Genomic DNA, 21774 nt, shown 5'->3' on the forward strand with positions numbered 1-21774 from the left:
CCCAACGTGGGGCTCGAACCCATGACCATGAGATTAAGAGTCTCATGCTCTACCAACTGAGCTAGCCGGGTTCCCTCCTTAAGACAGTATGCAGACCAATCCCTTTTTGTGAAGAAAATCAAATCCTGGATATTCCTCTACTCTTGTTTTGCAAGGAAAGCCAGATTTATACATCCTTCAGAGGACAGAGTGTCAAAAAAATAAGAGAAAATGAAAATGGAAGTTGTGAGAACTTCATTTTGAGATTGCATAAGAATTCAAATTCCTCTCACATGCTAAAGAATACCTGAACCCTTTTGATTAAACCACTTTAGTTGTTATAATGAGACCATATTTGAAAGCCATCTGTGATTTTTCTGTTCTTACTCTGCAATGACCTTGGCAATGACAAGTTAAAAATAAAATGTATGCAAATTTTATAATGGAGAATGCAGGCATCGATCCCGCTACCTCTCGCATGCTAAGCGAGCACTCTACCATTTGAGCTAATTCCCCTGTGTGTTTAATCTGCATAACATGAAAAAAGTAACCTCACTGCCTTCCACACTTTATTTGAAGTCCAATTGCCCATAACAGTGTTCAGTTCACTCCTAACTTATGCCTTACCTCCACTTATGGGATGTTTTACAGTTCAGGTTGGCCTGTTTACTACTCGAATATGAGTGATATTGTGGTGTGTTCATCTAGACTCATACCCTAGCTAATCTTGAAGTTAAATTTCCCACCAATGAGAAACCAAGGGAGATACCATTTTTGATAGTTATTGCATGTCTAATGCAAGAATAATCACCATATTATGAGAGTCCAGCAAAAATTACTCATTTTCGCCCAACGTGGGGCTCGAACCCACGACCCTGTGATTAAGAGTCTCATGCTCTACCGACTGAGCTAGCCAGGCTCCCACTTCAAGATGGTATGCAGACTAATCATTTTTTATGAAGGAAATCCATTCCTGGACAATTTTGGGGAGTTATTGCATGTCTAATGCAATATTAATCTCCATATTATGAGAGTCAATGCAATATTCAGGCAAAAATTACCCATTTTCGCCCAACGTGGGGCTCGAACCCATGACCATGAGATTAAGAGTCTCATGCTCTACCGACTGAGCTAGCCGGGTTCCCTCCTTAAGACAGTATGCAGACCAATCCCTTTTTGTGAAGAAAATCAAATCCTGGATATTCCTCTACTCTTGTTTTGCAAGGAAAGCCAGATTTATACATCCTTCAGAGGACAGAGTGTCAAAAAAAAATAAGAGAAAATGAAAATGGAAGTTGTGAGAACTTCATTTTGAGATTGCATAAGAATTCAAATTCCTCTCACATGCTAAAGAATACCTGAACCCTTTTGATTAAACCACTTTAGTTGTTATAATGAGACCATATTTGAAAGCCATCTGTGATTTTTCTGTTCTTACTCTGCAATGACCTTGGCAATGACAAGTTAAAAATAAAATGTATGCAAATTTTATAATGGAGAATGCGGGCATCGATCCCGCTACCTCTCGCATGCTAAGCGAGCGCTCTACCATTTGAGCTAATTCCCCTGTGTTTTTAATCTGCATAACATGAAAAAAGTAACCTCACTGCCTTCCACACTTTATTTGAAGTCCAATTGCCCATAACAGTGTTCAGTTCACTCCTAACATATGCCTTACCTCCACTTATGGGATGTTTTACAGTTCAGGTTGGCCTGTTTACTACTCGAATATGAGTGATATTGTGGTGTGTTCATCTAGACTCATACCCTACCTAATCTTGAAGTTAAATTTCCCACCAATGAGAAACCAAGGGAGATACCATTTTTGATAGTTATTGCATGTCTAATGCAAGAATAATCACCAGATTATGAGAGTCCAGCAAAAATTACTCATTTTCGCCCAGCGTGGGGCTCGAACCCACGACCCTGAGATTAAGAGTCTCATGCTCTACCGACTGAGCTAGCCGGGCTCCCACTTCAAGATGGTATGCAGACTAATCATTTTTTATGAAGGAAATCCATTCCTGGACAATTTTTGGGAGTTATTTCAGGTCTAATGCAAGATTAATCTCCATATTATGAGAGTCAATGCAATATTCAGGCAAAAATTACTCGTTTGCGCCCAACGTGGGGCTTGAACCCACGACCCTGAGATTAAGAGTCTCATGCTCTACCGACTGAGCTAGCCGGGCTCCCTCCTTAAGACAGTATGCAGACCAATCCCTTTTTGTGAAGAAAATCAAATCCTGGATATTCCTCTACTCTTGTTTTGCAAGGAAAGCCAGATTTATACATCCTTCAGAGGACAGAATGTCCAAAAAAATAAGAGAAAATGAAAATGGAAGTTGTGAGAACTTCATTTTGAGATTGCATAAGAATTCAAATTCCTCTCACATGCTAAAGAATACCTGAACCCTTTTGATTAAACCACTTTAGTTGTTATAATGAGACCATATTTGAAAGCCATCTGTGATTTTTCTGTTCTTACTCTGCAATGACCTTGGCAATGACAAGTTAAAAATAAAATGTATGCAAATTTTATAATGGAGAATGCAGGCATCGATCCCGCTACCTCTCGCATGCTAAGCGAGCACTCTACCATTTGAGCTAATTCCCCTGTGTGTTTAATCTGCATAACATGAAAAAAGTAACCTCACTGCCTTCCACACTTTATTTGAAGTCCAATTGCCCATAACAGTGTTCAGTTCACTCCTAACTTATGCCTTACCTCCACTTATGGGATGTTTTACAGTTCAGGTTGGCCTGTTTACTACTCGAATATGAGTGATATTGTGGTGTGTTCATCTAGACTCATACCCTACCTAATCTTGAAGTTAAATTTCCCACCAATGAGAAACCAAGGGAGATACCATTTTTGATAGTTATTGCATGTCTAATGCAAGAATAATCACCAGATTATGAGAGTCCATCAAAAATTACTCATTTTCGCCCAACGTGGGGCTCGAACCCACGACCCTGTGATTAAGAGTCTCATGCTCTACCGACTGAGCTAGCCAGGATCCCACTTCAAGATGGTATGCAGACTAATCATTTTTTATGAAGGAAATCCATTCCTGGACAATTTTTGGGAGTTATTGCATGTCTAATGCAATATTAATCTCCATATTATGAGAGTCAATGCAATATTCAGGCAAAAATTACCCATTTTCGCCCAACGTGGGGGTCGAACCCACGACCATGAGATTAAGAGTCTCATGCTCTACCGACTGAGCTAGCCGGGTTCCCTCCTTAAGACAGTATGCAGACCAATCCCTTTTTGTGAAGAAAATCAAATCCTGGATATTCCTCTACTCTTGTTTTGCAAGGAAAGCCAGATTTATACATCCTTCAGAGGACAGAGTGTCAAAAAAAATAAGAGAAAATGAAAATGGAAGTTGTGAGAACTTCATTTTGAGATTGCATAAGAATTCAAATTCCTCTCACATGCTAAAGAATACCTGAACCCTTTTGATTAAACCACTTTAGTTGTTATAATGAGACCATATTTGAAAGCCATCTGTGATTTTTCTGTTCTTACTCTGCAATGACCTTGGCAATGACAAGTTAAAAATAAAATGTATGCAAATATTATAATGGAGAATGCAGGCATCGATCCCGCTACCTCTCGCATGCTAAGCGAGCACTCTACCATTTGAGCTAATTCCCCTGTGTGTTTAATCTGCATAACATGAAAAAAGTAACCTCACTGCCTTCCACACTTTATTTGAAGTCCAATTGCCCATAACAGTGTTCAGTTCACTCCTAACTTATGCCTTACCACCACTTATGGGATGTTTTACAGTTCAGGTTGGCCTGTTTACTACTCGAATATGAGTGATATTGTGGTGTGTTCATCTAGACTCATACCCTACCTAATCTTGAAGTTAAATTTCCCACCAATGAGAAACCAAGGGAGATACCATTTTTGATAGTTATTGCATGTCTAATGCAAGAATAATCACCAGATTATGAGAGTCCATCAAAAATTACTCATTTTCGCCCAACGTGGGGCTCGAACCCACGACCCTGTGATTAAGAGTCTCATGCTCTACCGACTGAGCTAGCCAGGCTCCCACTTCAAGATGGTATGCAGACTAATCATTTTTTATGAAGGAAATCCATTCCTGGACAATTTTTGGGAGTTATTGCATGTCTAATGCAATATTAATCTCCATATTATGAGAGTCAATGAAATATTCAGGCAAAAAGTCAATGCAATATTCAGGCAAAAATTACCCATTTTCGCCCAACGTGGGGGTCGAACCCACAACCATGAGATTAAGAGTCTCATGCTCTACCGACTGAGCTAGCCGGGTTCCCTCCTTAAGACAGTATGCAGACCAATCCCTTTTTGTGAAGAAAATCAAATCCTGGATATTCCTCTACTCTTGTTTTGCAAGGAAAGCCAGATTTATACATCCTTCAGAGGACAGAGTGTCAAAAAAAATAAGAGAAAATGAAAATGGAAGTTGTGAGAACTTCATTTTGAGATTGCATAAGAATTCAAATTCCTCTCACATGCTAAAGAATACCTGAACCCTTTTGATTAAACCACTTTAGTTGTTATAATGAGACCATATTTGAAAGCCATCTGTGATTTTTCTGTTCTTACTCTGCAATGACCTTGGCAATGACAAGTTAAAAATAAAATGTATGCAAATATTATAATGGAGAATGCAGGCATCGATCCCGCTACCTCTCGCATGCTAAGCGAGCACTCTACCATTTGAGCTAATTCCCCTGTGTGTTTAATCTGCATAACATGAAAAAAGTAACCTCACTGCCTTCCACACTTTATTTGAAGTCCAATTGCCCATAACAGTGTTCAGTTCACTCCTAACTTATGCCTTACCACCACTTATGGGATGTTTTACAGTTCAGGTTGGCCTGTTTACTACTCGAATATGAGTGATATTGTGGTGTGTTCATCTAGACTCATACCCTAACTAATCTTGAAGTTAAATTTCCCACCAATGAGAAACCAAGGGAGATACCATTTTTGATAGTTATTGCATGTCTAATGCAAGAATAATCACCAGATTATGAGAGTCCATCAAAAATTACTCATTTTCGCCCAACGTGGGGCTCGAACCCACGACCCTGTGATTAAGAGTCTCATGCTCTACCGACTGAGCTAGCCAGGCTCCCACTTCAAGATGGTATGCAGACTAATCATTTTTTATGAAGGAAATCCATTCCTGGACAATTTTTGGGAGTTATTGCATGTCTAATGCAATATTAATCTCCATATTATGAGAGTCAATGAAATATTCAGGCAAAAAGTCAATGCAATATTCAGGCAAAAATTACTCGTTTTCGCCCAACGTGGGGCTTGAACCCACGACCCTGAGATTAAGAGTCTCATGCTCTACCAACTGAGCTAGCCGGGCTCCCTCCTTAAGACAGTATGCAGACCAATCCCTTTTTGTGAAGAAAATCAAATCCTGGATATTCCTCTACTCTTCTTTTGCAAGGAAAGCCAGATTTATACATCCTTCAGAGGACAGAATGTCCAAAAAAATAAGAGAAAATGAAAATGGAAGTTGTGAGAACTTCATTTTGAGATTGCATAAGAATTCAAATTCCTCTCACATGCTAAAGAATACCTGAACCCTTTTGATTAAACCACTTTAGTTGTTATAATGAGACCATATTTGAAAGCCATCTGTGATTTTTCTGTTCTTACTCTGCAATGACCTTGGCAATGACAAGTTAAAAATAAAATGTATGCAAATTTTATAATGGAGAATGCAGGCATCGATCCCGCTACCTCTCGCATGCTAAGCGAGCACTCTACCATTTGAGCTAATTCCCCTGTGTGTTTAATCTGCATAACATGAAAAAAGTAACCTCACTGCCTTCCACACTTTATTTGAAGTCCAATTGCCCATAACAGTGTTCAGTTCACTCCTAACTTATGCCTTACCTCCACTTATGGGATGTTTTACAGTTCAGGTTGGCCTGTTTACTACTCGAATATGAGTGATATTGTGGTGTGTTCATCTAGACTCATACCCTACCTAATCTTGAAGTTAAATTTCCCACCAATGAGAAACCAAGGGAGATACCATTTTTGATAGTTATTGCATGTCTAATGCAAGAATAATCACCAGATTATGAGAGTCCATCAAAAATTACTCATTTTCGCCCAACGTGGGGCTCGAACCCACGACCCTGTGATTAAGAGTCTCATGCTCTACCGACTGAGCTAGCCAGGATCCCACTTCAAGATGGTATGCAGACTAATCATTTTTTATGAAGGAAATCCATTCCTGGACAATTTTTGGGAGTTATTGCATGTCTAATGCAATATTAATCTCCATATTATGAGAGTCAATGCAATATTCAGGCAAAAATTACCCATTTTCGCCCAACGTGGGGGTCGAACCCACGACCATGAGATTAAGAGTCTCATGCTCTACCGACTGAGCTAGCCGGGTTCCCTCCTTAAGACAGTATGCAGACCAATCCCTTTTTGTGAAGAAAATCAAATCCTGGATATTCCTCTACTCTTGTTTTGCAAGGAACGCCAGATTTATACATCCTTCAGAGGACAGAGTGTCAAAAAAAATAAGAGAAAATGAAAATGGAAGTTGTGAGAACTTCATTTTGAGATTGCATAAGAATTCAAATTCCTCTCACATGCTAAAGAATACCTGAACCCTTTTGATTAAACCACTTTAGTTGTTATAATGAGACCATATTTGAAAGCCATCTGTGATTTTTCTGTTCTTACTCTGCAATGACCTTGGCAATGACAAGTTAAAAATAAAATGTATGCAAATATTATAATGGAGAATGCAGGCATCGATCCCGCTACCTCTCGCATGCTAAGCGAGCACTCTACCATTTGAGCTAATTCCCCTGTGTGTTTAATCTGCATAACATGAAAAAAGTAACCTCACTGCCTTCCACACTTTATTTGAAGTCCAATTGCCCATAACAGTGTTCAGTTCACTCCTAACTTATGCCTTACCACCACTTATGGGATGTTTTACAGTTCAGGTTGGCCTGTTTACTACTCGAATATGAGTGATATTGTGGTGTGTTCATCTAGACTCATACCCTACCTAATCTTGAAGTTAAATTTCCCACCAATGAGAAACCAAGGGAGATACCATTTTTGATAGTTATTGCATGTCTAATGCAAGAATAATCACCAGATTATGAGAGTCCATCAAAAATTACTCATTTTCGCCCAACGTGGGGCTCGAACCCACGACCCTGTGATTAAGAGTCTCATGCTCTACCGACTGAGCTAGCCAGGCTCCCACTTCAAGATGGTATGCAGACTAATCATTTTTTATGAAGGAAATCCATTCCTGGACAATTTTTGGGAGTTATTGCATGTCTAATGCAATATTAATCTCCATATTATGAGAGTCAATGAAATATTCAGGCAAAAAGTCAATGCAATATTCAGGCAAAAATTACTCGTTTTCGCCCAACGTGGGGCTTGAACCCACGACCCTGAGATTAAGAGTCTCATGCTCTACCAACTGAGCTAGCCGGGCTCCCTCCTTAAGACAGTATGCAGACCAATCCCTTTTTGTGAAGAAAATCAAATCCTGGATATTCCTCTACTCTTCTTTTGCAAGGAAAGCCAGATTTATACATCCTTCAGAGGACAGAATGTCCAAAAAAATAAGAGAAAATGAAAATGGAAGTTGTGAGAACTTCATTTTGAGATTGCATAAGAATTCAAATTCCTCTCACATGCTAAAGAATACCTGAACCCTTTTGATTAAACCACTTTAGTTGTTATAATGAGACCATATTTGAAAGCCATCTGTGATTTTTCTGTTCTTACTCTGCAATGACCTTGGCAATGACAAGTTAAAAATAAAATGTATGCAAATTTTATAATGGAGAATGCGGGCATCGATCCCGCTACCTCTCGCATGCTAAGCGAGCGCTCTACCATTTGAGCTAATTCCCCTGTGTTTTTAATCTGCATAACATGAAAAAAGTAACCTCACTGCCTTCCACACTTTATTTGAAGTCCAATTGCCCATAACAGTGTTCAGTTCACTCCTAACATATGCCTTACCTCCACTTATGGGATGTTTTACAGTTCAGGTTGGCCTGTTTACTACTCGAATATGAGTGATATTGTGGTGTGTTCATCTAGACTCATACCCTACCTAATCTTGAAGTTAAATTTCCCACCAATGAGAAACCAAGGGAGATACCATTTTTGATAGTTATTGCATGTCTAATGCAAGAATAATCACCAGATTATGAGAGTCCAGCAAAAATTACTCATTTTCGCCCAGCGTGGGGCTCGAACCCACGACCCTGAGATTAAGAGTCTCATGCTCTACCGACTGAGCTAGCCGGGCTCCCACTTCAAGATGGTATGCAGACTAATCATTTTTTATGAAGGAAATCCATTCCTGGACAATTTTTGGGAGTTATTTCAGGTCTAATGCAAGATTAATCTCCATATTATGAGAGTCAATGCAATATTCAGGCAAAAATTACTCGTTTGCGCCCAACGTGGGGCTTGAACCCACGACCCTGAGATTAAGAGTCTCATGCTCTACCGACTGAGCTAGCCGGGCTCCCTCCTTAAGACAGTATGCAGACCAATCCCTTTTTGTGAAGAAAATCAAATCCTGGATATTCCTCTACTCTTGTTTTGCAAGGAAAGCCAGATTTATACATCCTTCAGAGGACAGAATGTCCAAAAAAATAAGAGAAAATGAAAATGGAAGTTGTGAGAACTTCATTTTGAGATTGCATAAGAATTCAAATTCCTCTCACATGCTAAAGAATACCTGAACCCTTTTGATTAAACCACTTTAGTTGTTATAATGAGACCATATTTGAAAGCCATCTGTGATTTTTCTGTTCTTACTCTGCAATGACCTTGGCAATGACAAGTTAAAAATAAAATGTATGCAAATTTTATAATGGAGAATGCAGGCATCGATCCCGCTACCTCTCGCATGCTAAGCGAGCACTCTACCATTTGAGCTAATTCCCCTGTGTGTTTAATCTGCATAACATGAAAAAAGTAACCTCACTGCCTTCCACACTTTATTTGAAGTCCAATTGCCCATAACAGTGTTCAGTTCACTCCTAACTTATGCCTTACCTCCACTTATGGGATGTTTTACAGTTCAGGTTGGCCTGTTTACTACTCGAATATGAGTGATATTGTGGTGTGTTCATCTAGACTCATACCCTACCTAATCTTGAAGTTAAATTTCCCACCAATGAGAAACCAAGGGAGATACCATTTTTGATAGTTATTGCATGTCTAATGCAAGAATAATCACCAGATTATGAGAGTCCATCAAAAATTACTCATTTTCGCCCAACGTGGGGCTCGAACCCACGACCCTGTGATTAAGAGTCTCATGCTCTACCGACTGAGCTAGCCAGGATCCCACTTCAAGATGGTATGCAGACTAATCATTTTTTATGAAGGAAATCCATTCCTGGACAATTTTTGGGAGTTATTGCATGTCTAATGCAATATTAATCTCCATATTATGAGAGTCAATGCAATATTCAGGCAAAAATTACCCATTTTCGCCCAACGTGGGGGTCGAACCCACGACCATGAGATTAAGAGTCTCATGCTCTACCGACTGAGCTAGCCGGGTTCCCTCCTTAAGACAGTATGCAGACCAATCCCTTTTTGTGAAGAAAATCAAATCCTGGATATTCCTCTACTCTTGTTTTGCAAGGAAAGCCAGATTTATACATCCTTCAGAGGACAGAGTGTCAAAAAAAATAAGAGAAAATGAAAATGGAAGTTGTGAGAACTTCATTTTGAGATTGCATAAGAATTCAAATTCCTCTCACATGCTAAAGAATACCTGAACCCTTTTGATTAAACCACTTTAGTTGTTATAATGAGACCATATTTGAAAGCCATCTGTGATTTTTCTGTTCTTACTCTGCAATGACCTTGGCAATGACAAGTTAAAAATAAAATGTATGCAAATATTATAATGGAGAATGCAGGCATCGATCCCGCTACCTCTCGCATGCTAAGCGAGCACTCTACCATTTGAGCTAATTCCCCTGTGTGTTTAATCTGCATAACATGAAAAAAGTAACCTCACTGCCTTCCACACTTTATTTGAAGTCCAATTGCCCATAACAGTGTTCAGTTCACTCCTAACTTATGCCTTACCACCACTTATGGGATGTTTTACAGTTCAGGTTGGCCTGTTTACTACTCGAATATGAGTGATATTGTGGTGTGTTCATCTAGACTCATACCCTACCTAATCTTGAAGTTAAATTTCCCACCAATGAGAAACCAAGGGAGATACCATTTTTGATAGTTATTGCATGTCTAATGCAAGAATAATCACCAGATTATGAGAGTCCATCAAAAATTACTCATTTTCGCCCAACGTGGGGCTCGAACCCACGACCCTGTGATTAAGAGTCTCATGCTCTACCGACTGAGCTAGCCAGGCTCCCACTTCAAGATGGTATGCAGACTAATCATTTTTTATGAAGGAAATCCATTCCTGGACAATTTTTGGGAGTTATTGCATGTCTAATGCAATATTAATCTCCATATTATGAGAGTCAATGAAATATTCAGGCAAAAAGTCAATGCAATATTCAGGCAAAAATTACTCGTTTTCGCCCAACGTGGGGCTTGAACCCACGACCCTGAGATTAAGAGTCTCATGCTCTACCAACTGAGCTAGCCGGGCTCCCTCCTTAAGACAGTATGCAGACCAATCCCTTTTTGTGAAGAAAATCAAATCCTGGATATTCCTCTACTCTTCTTTTGCAAGGAAAGCCAGATTTATACATCCTTCAGAGGACAGAATGTCCAAAAAAATAAGAGAAAATGAAAATGGAAGTTGTGAGAACTTCATTTTGAGATTGCATAAGAATTCAAATTCCTCTCACATGCTAAAGAATACCTGAACCCTTTTGATTAAACCACTTTAGTTGTTATAATTAGACCATATTTGAAAGCCATCTGTGATTTTTCTGTTCTTACTCTGCAATGACCTTGGCAATGACAAGTTAAAAATAAAATGTATGCAAATTTTATAATGGAGAATGCAGGCATCGATCCCGCTACCTCTCGCATGCTAAGCGAGCACTCTACCATTTGAGCTAATTCCCCTGTGTGTTTAATCTGCATAACATGAAAAAAGTAACCTCACTGCCTTCCACACTTTATTTGAAGTCCAATTGCCCATAACAGTGTTCAGTTCACTCCTAACTTATGCCTTACCTCCACTTATGGGATGTTTTACAGTTCAGGTTGGCCTGTTTACTACTCGAATATGAGTGATATTGTGGTGTGTTCATCTAGACTCATACCCTACCTAATCTTGAAGTTAAATTTCCCACCAATGAGAAACCAAGGGAGATACCATTTTTGATAGTTATTGCATGTCTAATGCAAGAATAATCACCAGATTATGAGAGTCCAGCAAAAATTACTCATTTTTGCCCAACGTGGGGCTCGAACCCACGACCCTGTGATTAAGAGTCTCATGCTCTACCGACTGAGCTAGCCAGGCTCCCACTTCAAGATGGTATGCAGACTAATCATTTTTTATGAAGGAAATCCATTCCTGGACAATTTTTGGGAGTTATTGCATGTCTAATGCAATATTAATCTCCATATTATGAGAGTCAATGCAATATTCAGGCAAAAATTACCCATTTTCGCCCAACGTGGGGCTCGAACCCATGACCATGAGATTAAGAGTCTCATGCTCTACCGACTGAGCTAGCCGGGTTCCCTCCTTAAGACAGTATGCAGACCAATCCCTTTTTGTGAAGAAAATCAAATCCTGGATATTCCTCTACTCTTGTTTTGCAAGGAAAGCCAGATTTATACATTCTTCAGAGGACGGAGTGTCAAAAAAAAATAAGAGAAAATGAAAATGGAAGTTGTGAGAACTTCATTTTGAGATTGCATAAGAATTCAAATTCCTCTCACATGCTAAAGAATACCTGAACCCTTTTGATTAAACCACTTTAGTTGTTATAATGAGACCATATTTGAAAGCCATCTGTGATTTTTCTGTTCTTACTCTGCAATGACCTTGGCAATGACAAGTTAAAAATAAAATGTATGCAAATTTTATAATGGAGAATGCAGGCATCGATCCCGCTACCTCTCGCATGCTAAGCGAGCACTCTACCATTTGAGCTAATTCCCCTGTGTGTTTAATCTGCATAACATGAAAAAAGTAACCTCACTGCCTTCCACACTTTATTTGAAGTCCAATTGCCCATAACAGTGTTCAGTTCACTCCTAACTTATGCCTTACCTCCACTTATGGGATGTTTTACAGTTCAGGTTGGCCTGTTTACTACTCGAATATGAGTGATATTGTGGTGTGTTCATCTAGACTCATACCCTACCTAATCTTGAAGTTAAATTTCCCACCAATGAGAAACCAAGGGAGATACCATTTTTGATAGTTATTGCATGTCTAATGCAAGAATAATCACCAGATTATGAGAGTCCATCAAAAATTACTCATTTTCGCCCAACGTGGGGCTCGAACCCACGACCCTGTGATTAAGAGTCTCATGCTCTACCGACTGAGCTAGCCAGGATCCCACTTCAAGATGGTATGCAGACTAATCATTTTTTATGAAGGAAATCCATTCCTGGACAATTTTTGGGAGTTATTGCATGTCTAATGCAATATTAATCTCCATATTATGAGAGTCAATGCAATATTCAGGCAAAAATTACCCATTTTCGCCCAACATGGGGCTCGAACCCACGACCATGAGATTAAGAGTCTCATGCTCTACCGACTGAGCTAGCCGGGTTCCCTCCTTAAGACAGTATGCAGACCAATCCCTTTTTGTGAAGAAAATCAAATCCTGGATATTCCTCTACTCTTGTTTTGCAAGGAAAGCCAGATTTATACATCCTTCAGAGGACAGAGTGTCAAAAAAAATAAGAGAAAATGAAAATGGAAGTTGTGAGAACTTCATTTTGAGATTGCATAAGAATTCAAATTCCTCTCACATGCTAAAGAATACCTGAACCCTTTTGATTAAACCACTTTAGTTGTTATAATGAGACCATATTTGAAAGCCATCTGTGATTTTTCTGTTCTTACTCTGCAATGACCTTGGCAATGACAAGTTAAAAATAAAATGTATGCAAATATTATAATGGAGAATGCAGGCATCGATCCCGCTACCTCTCGCATGCTAAGCGAGCACTCTACCATTTGAGCTAATTCCCCTGTGTGTTTAATCTGCATAACATGAAAAAAGTAACCTCACTGCCTTCCACACTTTATTTGAAGTCCAATTGCCCATAACAGTGTTCAGTTCACTCCTAACTTATGCCTTACCACCACTTATGGGATGTTTTACAGTTCAGGTTGGCCTGTTTACTACTCGAATATGAGTGATATTGTGGTGTGTTCATCTAGACTCATACCCTACCTAATCTTGAAGTTAAATTTCCCACCAATGAGAAACCAAGGGAGATACCATTTTTGATAGTTATTGCATGTCTAATGCAAGAATAATCACCAGATTATGAGAGTCCATCAAAAATTACTCATTTTCGCCCAACGTGGGGCTCGAACCCACGACCCTGTGATTAAGAGTCTCATGCTCTACCGACTGAGCTAGCCAGGCTCCCACTTCAAGATGGTATGCAGACTAATCATTTTTTATGAAGGAAATCCATTCCTGGACAATTTTTGGGAGTTATTGCATGTCTAATGCAATATTAATCTCCATATTATGAGAGTCAATGAAATATTCAGGCAAAAATTACCCATTTTCGCCCAACGTGGGGCTCGAACCCACGACCATGAGATTAAGAGTCTCATGCTCTACCGACTGAGCTAGCCGGGTTCCCTCCTTAAGACAGTATGCAGACCAATCCCTTTTTGTGAAGAAAATCAAATCCTGGATATTCCTCTACTCTTGTTTTGCAAGGAAAGCCAGATTTATACATCCTTCAGAGGACAGAGTGTCAAAAAAAATAAGAGAAAATGAAAATGGAAGTTGTGAGAACTTCATTTTGAGATTGCATAAGAATTCAAATTCCTCTCACATGCTAAAGAATACCTGAACCCTTTTGATTAAACCACTTTAGTTGTTATAATGAGACCATATTTGAAAGCCATCTGTGATTTTTCTGTTCTTACTCTGCAATGACCTTGGCAATGACAAGTTAAAAATAAAATGTATGCAAATTTTATAATGGAGAATGCGGGCATCGATCCCGCTACCTCTCGCATGATAAGCGAGCGCTCTACCATTTGAGCTAATTCCCCTGTGTTTTTAATCTGCATAACATGAAAAAAGTAACCTCACTGCCTTCCACACTTTATTTGAAGTCCAATTGCCCTTAACAGTGTTCAGTTCACTCCTAACTTATGCCTTACCTCCACTTATGGGATGTTTTACAGTTCAGGTTGGCCTGTTTACTACTCGAATGTGAGTGATATTGTGGTGTGTTCATCTAGACTCATACCCTACCTAATCTTGAAGTTAAATTTCCCACCAATGAGAAACCAAGGGAGATACCATTTTTGATAGTTATTGCATGTCTAATGCAAGAATAATCACCAGATTATGAGAGTCCAGCAAAAATTACTCATTTTTGCCCAACGTGGGGCTCGAACCCACGACCCTGAGATTAAGAGTCTCATGCTCTACCGACTGAGCTAGCCGGGCTCCCACTTCAAGATGGTATGCAGACTAATCATTTTTTATGAAGGAAATCCATTCCTGGACAATTTTTGGGAGTTATTGCAGGTCTAATGCAAGATTAATCTCCATATTATGAGAGTCAATGCAATATTCAGGCAAAAATTACTCGTTTTCGCCCAACGTGGGGCTTGAACCCACGACCCTGAGATTAAGAGTCTCATGCTCTACCAACTGAGCTAGCCGGGCTCCCTCCTTAAGACAGTATGCAGACCAATCCCTTTTTGTGAAGAAAATCAAATCCTGGATATTCCTCTACTCTTCTTTTGCAAGGAAAGCCAGATTTATACATCCTTCAGAGGACAGAATGTCCAAAAAAATAAGAGAAAATGAAAATGGAAGTTGTGAGAACTTCATTTTGAGATTGCATAAGAATTCAAATTCCTCTCACATGCTAAAGAATACCTGAACCCTTTTGATTAAACCACTTTAGTTGTTATAATTAGACCATATTTGAAAGCCATCTGTGATTTTTCTGTTCTTACTCTGCAATGACCTTGGCAATGGCAAGTTAAAAATAAAATGTATGCAAATTTTATAATGGAGAATGCAGGCATCGATCCCGCTACCTCTCGCATGCTAAGCGAGCACTCTACCATTTGAGCTAATTCCCCTGTGTGTTTAATCTGCATAACATGAAAAAAGTAACCTCACTGCCTTCCACACTTTATTTGAAGTCCAATTGCCCATAACAGTGTTCAGTTCACTCCTAACTTATGCCTTACCTCCACTTATGGGATGTTTTACAGTTCAGGTTGGCCTGTTTACTACTCGAATATGAGTGATATTGTGGTGTGTTCATCTAGACTCATACCCTACCTAATCTTGAAGTTAAATTTCCCACCAATGAGAAACCAAGGGAGATACCATTTTTGATAGTTATTGCATGTCTAATGCAAGAATAATCACCAGATTATGAGAGTCCAGCAAAAATTACTCATTTTTGCCCAACGTGGGGCTCGAACCCACGACCCTGTGATTAAGAGTCTCATGCTCTACCGACTGAGCTAGCCAGGCTCCCACTTCAAGATGGTATGCAGACTAATCATTTTTTATGAAGGAAATCCATTCCTGGACAATTTTCGGGAGTTATTGCATGTCTAATGCAATATTAATCTCCATATTATGAGAGTCAATGCAATATTCAGGCAAAAATTACCCATTTTCGCCCAACGTGGGGCTCGAACCCATGACCATGAGATTAAGAGTCTCATGCTCTACCGACTGAGCTAGCCGGGTTCCCTCCTTAAGACAGTATGCAGACCAATCCCTTTTTGTGAAGAAAATCAAATCCTGGATATTCCTCTACTCTTGTTTTGCAAGGAAAGCCAGATTTATACATTCTTCAGAGGACGGAGTGTCAAAAAAAAATAAGAGAAAATGAAAATGGAAGTTGTGAGAACTTCATTTTGAGATTGCATAAGAATTCAAATTCCTCTCACATGCTAAAGAATACCTGAACCCTTTTGATTAAACCACTTTAGTTGTTATAATGAGACCATATTTGAAAGCCATCTGTGATTTTTCTGTTCTTACTCTGCAATGACCTTGGCAATGACAAGTTAAAAATAAAATGTATGCAAATTTTATAATGGAGAATGCAGGCATCGATCCCGCTACCTCTCGCATGCTAAGCGAGCACTCTACCATTTGAGCTAATTCCCCTGTGTGTTTAATCTGCATAACATGAAAAAAGTAACCTCACTGCCTTCCACACTTTATTTGAAGTCCAATTGCCCATAACAGTGTTCAGTTCACTCCTAACTTATGCCTTACCTCCACTTATGGGATGTTTTACAGTTCAGGTTGGCCTGTTTACTACTCGAATATGAGTGATATTGTGGTGTGTTCATCTAGACTCATACCCTACCTAATCTTGAAGTTAAATTTCCCACCAATGAGAAACCAAGGGAGATACCATTTTTGATAGTTATTGCATGTCTAATGCAAGAATAATCACCAGATTATGAGAGTCCAGCAAAAATTACTCATTTTCGCCCAACGTGGGGCTCGAACCCACGACCCTGTGATTAAGAGTCTCATGCTCTACCGACTGAGCTAGCCAGGCTCCCACTTCAAGATGGTATGCAGACTAATCATTTTTTATGAAGGAAATCCATTCCTGGACAATTTTGGGGAGTTATTGCATGTCTAATGCAATATTAATCTCCATATTATGAGAGTCAATGCAATATTCAGGCAAAAATTACTCATTTTCGCCCAACGTGGGGCTCGAACCCACGACCATGAGATTAAGAGTCTCATGCTCTACCGACTGAGCTAGCCGGGTTCCCTCCTTAAGACAGTATGCAGACCAATCCCTTTTTGTGAAGAAAATCAAATCCTGGATATTCCTCTACTCTTGTTTTGCAAGGAAAGCCAGATTTATACATCCTTCAGAGGACAGAGTGTCAAAAAAAATAAGAGAAAATGAAAATGGAAGTTGTGAGAACTTCATTTTGAGATTTCATAAGAATTCAAATTCCTCTCACATGCTAAAGAATACCTGAACCCTTTTGATTAAACCACTTTAGTTGTTATAATGAGACCATATTTGAAAGCCATCTGTGATTTTTCTGTTCTTACTCTGCAATGACCTTGGCAATGACAAGTTAAAAATAAAATGTATGCAAATTTTATAATGGAGAATGCGGGCATCGATCCCGCTACCTCTCGCATGCTAAGCGAGCGCTCTACCATTTGAGCTAATTCCCCTGTGTTTTTAATCTGCATAACATGAAAAAAGTAACCTCACTGCCTTCCACACTTTATTTGAAGTCCAATTGCCCATAACAGTGTTCAGTTCACTCCTAACTTATGCCTTACCTCCACTTATGGGATGTTTTACAGTTCAGGTTGGCCTGTTTACTACTCGAATATGAGTGATATTGTGGTGTGTTCATCTAGACTCATACCCTACCTAATCTTGAAGTTAAATTTCCCACCAATGAGAAACCAAGGGAGATACCATTATTGATAGTTATTGCATGTCTAATGCAAGAATAATCACCAGATTATGAGAGTCCAGCAAAAATTACTCATTTTCGCCCAACGTGGGGCTCGAACCCACAACCCTGAGATTAAGAGTCTCATGCTCTACCGACTGAGCTAGCCGGGCTCCCACTTCAAGATGGTATGCAGACTAATCATTTTTTATGAAGGAAATCCATTCCTGGACAATTTTTGGGAGTTATTGCAGGTCTAATGCAAGATTAATCTCCATATTATGAGAGTCAATGCAATATTCAGGCAAAAATTACTCGTTTTCGCCCAACGTGGGGCTTGAACCCACGACCCTGAGATTAAGAGTCTCATGCTCTACCGACTGAGCTAGCCGGGCTCCCTCCTTAAGACAGTATGTAGACCAATCCCTTTTTGTGAAGAAAATCAAATCCTGGATATTCCTCTACTCTTCTTTTGCAAGGAAAGCCAGATTTATACACCCTTCAGAGGACAGAATGTCCAAAAAAATAAGAGAAAATGAAAATGGAAGTCGTGAGAACTTTATTTTGAGATTGCATAAGAATTCAAATTCCTCTCACATGCTAAAGAATACCTGAACCCATTTGATTAAACCACTTTAGTTGTTATAATGAGACCATATTTGAAAGCCATCTGTGATTTTTCTGTTCTTACTCTGCAATGACCTTGGCAATGACAAGTTAAAAATAAAATGTATGCAAATTTTATAATGGAGAATGCAGGCATCGATCCCGCTACCTCTCGCATGCTAAGCGAGCAGTCTACCATTTGAGCTAATTCCCCTGTGTGTTTAATCTGCATAACATGAAAAAAGTAACCTCACTGCCTTCCACACTTTATTTGAAGTCCAATTGCCCATAACAGTGTTCAGTTCACTCCTAACTTATGCCTTACCTCCACTTATGGGATGTTTTACAGTTCAGGTTGGCCTGTTTACTACTCGAATATGAGTGATATTGTGGTGTGTTCATCTAGACTCATACCCTACCTAATCTTGAAGTTAAATTTCCCACCAATGAGAAACCAAGGGAGATACCATTTTTGATAGTTATTGCATGTCTAATGCAAGAATAATCACCAGATTATGAGAGTCCAGCAAAAATTACTCATTTTCGCCCAACGTGGGGCTCGAACCCACGACCCTGAGATTAAGAGTCTCATGCTCTACCGACTGAGCTAGCCGGGCTCCCACTTCAAGATGGTATGCAGACAATCATTTTTTATGAAGGAAATCCATTCCTGGACAATTTTTGGGAGTTATTGCAGGTCTAATGCAAGATTAATCTCCATATTATGAGAGTCAATGCAATATTCAGGCAAAAATTACTCGTTTTCGCCCAACGTGGGGCTTGAACCCACGACCCTGAGATTAAGAGTCTCATGCTCTACCGACTGAGCTAGCCGGGCTCCCTCCTTAAGACAGTATGCAGACCAATCCCTTTTTGTGAAGAAAATCAAATCCTGGATATTCCTCTACTCTTCTTTTGCAAGGAAAGCCAGATTTATACATCCTTCAGAGGACAGAATGTCCAAAAAAATAAGAGAAAATGAAAATGGAAGTTGTGAGAACTTCATTTTGAGATTGCATAAGAATTCAAATTCCTCTCACATGCTAAAGAATACCTGAACCCTTTTGATTAAACCACTTTAGTTGTTATAATGAGACCATATTTGAAAGCCATCTGTGATTTTTCTGTTCTTACTCTGCAATGACCTTGGCAATGACAAGTTAAAAATAAAATGTATGCAAATTTTATAATGGAGAATGCAGGCATCGATCCCGCTACCTCTCGCATGCTAAGCGAGCACTCTACCATTTGAGCTAATTCCCCTGTGTGTTTAATCTGCATAACATGAAAAAAGTAACCTCACTGCCTTCCACACTTTATTTGAAGTCCAATTGCCCATAACAGTGTTCAGTTCACTCCTAACTTATGCCTTACCTCCACTTATGGGATGTTTTACAGTTCAGGTTGGCCTGTTTACTACTCGAATATGAGTGATATTGTGGTGTGTTCATCTAGACTTATACCCTACCTAATCTTGAAGTTAAATTTCCCACCAATGAGAAACCAAGGGAGATACCATTTTTGAGAGTTATTGCATGTCTAATGCAAGAATAATCACCAGATTATGAGAGTCCAGCAAAAATTACTCATTTTCGCCCAACGTGGGGCTCGAACCCACGACCCTGTGATTAAGAGTCTCATGCTCTACCGACTGAGCTAGCCAGGCTCCCACTTCAAGATGGTATGCAGACTAATCATTTTTTATGAAGGAAATCTATTCCTGGACAATTTTTGGGAGTTATTGCATGTCTAATGCAATATTAATCTCCATATTATGAGAGTCAATGCAATATTCAGGCAAAAATTACCCATTTTCGCCCAACGTGGGGCTCGAACCCACGACCATGAGATTAAGAGACTCATGCTCTACCGACTGAGCTAGCCGGGTTCCCTCCTTAAGACAGTATGCAGACCAATCCCTTTTTGTGAAGAAAATCAAATCCTGGATATTCCTCTACTCTTGTTTTGCAAGGAAAGCCAGATTTATACATCCTTCAGAGGACAGAGTGTCAAAAAAAAATAAGAGAAAATGAAAATGGAAGTTGTGAGAACTTCATTTTGAGATTGCATAAGAATTCAAATTCCTCTCACATGCTAAAGAATACCTGAACCCTTTTGATTAAACCACTTTAGTTGTTATAATGAGACCATATTTGAAAGCCATCTGTGATTTTTCTGTTCTTACTCTGCAATGACCTTGGCAATGACAAGTTAAAAATAAAATGTATGCAAATTTTAAAATGGAGAATGCGGGCATCGATCCCGCTACCTCTCGCATGCTAAGCGAGCGCTCAACCATTTGAGCTAATTCCCCTGTGATTTTAATCTGCATAACATGAAAAAAGTAACCTTACTGCCTTCCACACTTTATTTGAAGTCCAATTGCCCATAACAGTGTTCAGTTCACTCCTAACTTATGCCTTACCTCCACTTATGGGATGTTTTACAGTTCAGGTTGGCCTGTTTACTACTCGAATATGAGTGATATTGTGGTGTGTTCATCTAGACTCATACCCTACCTAATCTTGAAGTTAAATTTCCCACCAATGAGAAACCAAGGGAGATACCATTTTTGATAGTTATTGCATGTCTAATGCAAGAATAATCACCAGATTATGAGAGTCCAGCAAAAATGACTCATTTTCGCCCAACGTGGGGCTCGAACCCACGACCCTGAGATTAAGCGTCTCATGCTCTACCGACTGAGCTAGCCAGGCTCCCACTTCAAGATGGTATGCAGACTAATCATTTTTTATGAAGGAAATCCATTCCTGGACAATTTTTGGGAGTTATTGCATGTCTAATGCAATATTAATCTCCATATTATGAGAGTCTATGCAATATTCAGGCAAAAATTACTCATTTTTGCCCAACGTGGGTCTCGAACCCACGACCATGAGATTAAGAGTCTCATGCTCTACCGACTGAGCTAGCCGGGTTCCCTCCTTAAGACAGTATGCAGACCAATCCCTTTTTATGAAGAAAATCAAATCCTGGATATTACTCTACTCTTGTTTTGCAAGGAAAGCCAGATTTATACATCCTTCAGAGGACAGAGTGTCAAAAAAATAAGAGAAAATGAAAATGGAAGTTGTGAGAACTTCATTTTGAGATTGCATAAGAATTCAAATTCCTCTCACATGCTAAAGAATACCTGAACCCTTTTGATTAAACCACTTTAGTTGTTATAATGAGACCATATTTGAAAGCCATCTGTGATTTTTCTGTTCTTACTCTGCAATGACCTTGGCAATGACAAGTTAAAAATAAAATGTATGCAAATTTTATAATGGAGAATGCAGGCATCGATCCCGCTACCTCTCGCATGCTAAGCGAGCACTCTACCATTTGAGCTAATTCCCCTGTGTGTTTAATCTGCATAACATGAAAAAAGTAACCTCACTGCCTTCCACACTTTATTTGAAGTCCAATTGCCCATAACAGTGTTCAGTTCACTCCTAACTTATGCCTTACCTCCACTTATGGGATGTTTTACAGTTCAGGTTGGCCTGTTTACTACTCGAATATGAGTGATATTGTGGTG

The 21774-nt window shown here is 39.4% G+C and overlaps 8 non-coding genes across 8 annotated transcripts; all 8 read right to left on the reverse strand.

Annotated features, from left to right (window-relative positions):
* Positions 1-1473: 1473 nt before the first annotated feature.
* TRNAA-AGC (transfer RNA alanine (anticodon AGC)) lies at positions 1474-1546 on the reverse strand. The gene has a single exon. It is a non-coding gene; the product is annotated as a tRNA-Ala (tRNA).
* A 330-nt stretch (positions 1547-1876) lies between these two features.
* TRNAK-CUU (transfer RNA lysine (anticodon CUU)) lies at positions 1877-1949 on the reverse strand. Its single transcript has one exon. It is a non-coding gene; the product is annotated as a tRNA-Lys (tRNA).
* A 5896-nt stretch (positions 1950-7845) lies between these two features.
* On the reverse strand, positions 7846-7918 carry TRNAA-AGC (transfer RNA alanine (anticodon AGC)). Its single transcript has one exon. It is a non-coding gene; the product is annotated as a tRNA-Ala (tRNA).
* A 330-nt stretch (positions 7919-8248) lies between these two features.
* On the reverse strand, positions 8249-8321 carry TRNAK-CUU (transfer RNA lysine (anticodon CUU)). Its single transcript has one exon. It is a non-coding gene; the product is annotated as a tRNA-Lys (tRNA).
* A 5849-nt stretch (positions 8322-14170) lies between these two features.
* On the reverse strand, positions 14171-14243 carry TRNAD-AUC (transfer RNA aspartic acid (anticodon AUC)). The gene has a single exon. It is a non-coding gene; the product is annotated as a tRNA-Asp (tRNA).
* A 330-nt stretch (positions 14244-14573) lies between these two features.
* TRNAK-CUU (transfer RNA lysine (anticodon CUU)) lies at positions 14574-14646 on the reverse strand. The gene has a single exon. It is a non-coding gene; the product is annotated as a tRNA-Lys (tRNA).
* A 2675-nt stretch (positions 14647-17321) lies between these two features.
* On the reverse strand, positions 17322-17394 carry TRNAA-AGC (transfer RNA alanine (anticodon AGC)). Its single transcript has one exon. It is a non-coding gene; the product is annotated as a tRNA-Ala (tRNA).
* A 1380-nt stretch (positions 17395-18774) lies between these two features.
* Positions 18775-18847, reverse strand: TRNAK-CUU (transfer RNA lysine (anticodon CUU)). The gene has a single exon. It is a non-coding gene; the product is annotated as a tRNA-Lys (tRNA).
* Positions 18848-21774: the final 2927 nt, after the last annotated feature.

Source organism: Lissotriton vulgaris, chromosome 1_1, assembly GCF_964263255.1.
Source record: "Lissotriton vulgaris chromosome 1_1, aLisVul1.2, whole genome shotgun sequence".
NCBI classification, from domain to species: Eukaryota; Metazoa; Chordata; class Amphibia; order Caudata; family Salamandridae; genus Lissotriton; species Lissotriton vulgaris.